Genomic DNA, 2,171 nt, shown 5'->3' on the forward strand with positions numbered 1-2,171 from the left:
CACGCTACTGGCACCAGGCGGGACCTGTCCGGCTGGCATATGATTGATACGTCATAGATCTGTTACGCATACACAATTGACACGGCTAATTACGTTTACTTTCAAGGGGAAAACATCGGGAACCTTACTTTCTGGATGCGCTTCGTATCAGTGAAGATAATATCACAGTAATCAAAATAAAGCATCAAGAGTGACTGCACTAGATTCTTCTTAAATGCCAACGGAAGGAACTTTCGGATTCTTTTTCTGTGTGAATTTTCATAAGTAATATTTTACGTATGATTAAAGATAGAAAACATGCAACACAATTTCATTCTAAGGAAACTAGATCAGTGGAAGAAGCTATTGCTTTGCTCCGAAATACCACACAAAACATTAAATAACAAGGTCATTTAACTTCTTTTGGGATATATTATATATGTAGAAGAACAGAACATAAAATTAAAAGAACCAAGGTTAGAGACAATTGCTGAAATGCGAATCAATAATGTTCTTTCTTAGTTGGAAATGAGCCAAGATGCTACAGTAGGCCTATTTACTTCTGGGTTTCAATCTTTGTAATTCACACCGATACCCTGAATGACCTGCAGCTACCAATCCCTATCCGAGTTATGAGACGCCTAGAACAAAGCAGCTGTCTGGTCAGGCTGAAACAGATATTCCTTCAAAAGCCAATTCCCGTATGACGTCAACTCCCGGACCTAGTAATTCAAACTTGAGCTCTAAAAGTCTTCATTCAGTTGTGACTGCCACCAACTAATATTTGAGGAGAAAAATTCAATCCGGCGCCGGGGATCGAACCCGGACCCTTGGTTCTGCGTACCAAGCGCTCTGACCACTGAGCTACGCCGAATTCAATCCACAGCGCCGGACCGAATACTCCTCCTTCAATGTTTCCCTTTGTGGCCTGACTCCAAGTTAGGCTTATATGTTGACGTACAATGTCCAATGTCAACTGCCATTATATTAGGAGCGCACTCAGTTGAGTGACTTGTTTGGCCGGGATTCCGCAGTTATGTATGTCGAACTTGGAGTCAGGCCACATAAGGAAAAACACTAGAGGAGAGGGTTTCGAACCTGTACTGTGGATTGAACTACGGCGTAGCTCAGTGATTAGAATACTTGGTACGTATAACCAAGGACCCGGGTTCGATCCCCGAATCCGAAGTGAATTTTTATTCTATAATAATAATTATATTAGTATTTACTGTCATTAAATCATAGACGCTATTATTAGAGTTTTTGGAACTGCACTGGACTGATTTAAGGTAGAATCTCGTAACATGGAATCAAAATAACTCGGGTCCTCGACTTTAGACGACATAAGACATAACAATGAATAAAGAAACATATATTTTTCCACTGATAATTTTATAACTTACGACCTTGAACTTCATGTAACTTCACCTGTATTTTAATCACTATGTACAGTAATGTTGACAGAAATAGATAATATGGTTTAATCTAGGGTACCTTGTACCAATTACATGGATAGATAATTACTGAGCCACTTGTCGGTCATCAGATACACGGACACAATGCAGTGGCATTAGTGGCATTGCATGATGGAGAGTGTGTGGAATATGACAGGTTATACGACACCTGAAGGAATTGTGACAGGATGTTTTAGAGTGATGGGAATCTGAAGCTGGTTATCTAGAGCTGAGAGTTAAGGCTCTAGTCATTTCTTTAATTTGAAGTTTCGCCGGGCTGATCACGTAACACTATCCCTCGAAATGTTGTCCTGGCTCCGTCTAGAAGATCGTAGGAAAATCCACTGTCATTCATTTCATTCATTTATTTTATTCCATAGATCTTACATGAGCAATGAAGCTTTAAGATGTGGAACAAGTCAAAATTTTACAATATTACAATTACAGTTTTTACAAATTTTTACAGTTTTACAATTTAATAATTTTCTACATTTTTTACAATTTTATGCAATTTTTTACAATATTTTGGCGAGATGTAGTGAGACGAGGTGAGGTCCGAGGATTCGCCAAAAGATTACCTGGCATTTGCCTTTTGGTTGGGGAAAACCTCAGAAAAACCCAACCAGGTAATCAAATCAAAGGGGTTGATGCCGAGGACTCGCCATAGACCATCCGGCTTCAGTCCCACGGCTGGGGAAAACCTCGGAAGAAATCAATGACCAAAGGGGGATTCAACTC

General features: G+C 39.7%; 1 non-coding gene across 1 annotated transcript; it reads right to left on the reverse strand.

The window, feature by feature from the left end:
• Window positions 1–780: 780 nt before the first annotated feature.
• Window positions 781–853, reverse strand: TRNAA-CGC (transfer RNA alanine (anticodon CGC)). Its single transcript has one exon. It is a non-coding gene; the product is annotated as a tRNA-Ala (tRNA).
• Between the last annotated feature and the right edge of the window lie 1,318 nt (window positions 854–2,171).

Source organism: Periplaneta americana, chromosome 8 (genome assembly GCF_040183065.1).
Source record: "Periplaneta americana isolate PAMFEO1 chromosome 8, P.americana_PAMFEO1_priV1, whole genome shotgun sequence".
NCBI classification, from domain to species: domain Eukaryota; kingdom Metazoa; phylum Arthropoda; class Insecta; order Blattodea; family Blattidae; genus Periplaneta; species Periplaneta americana.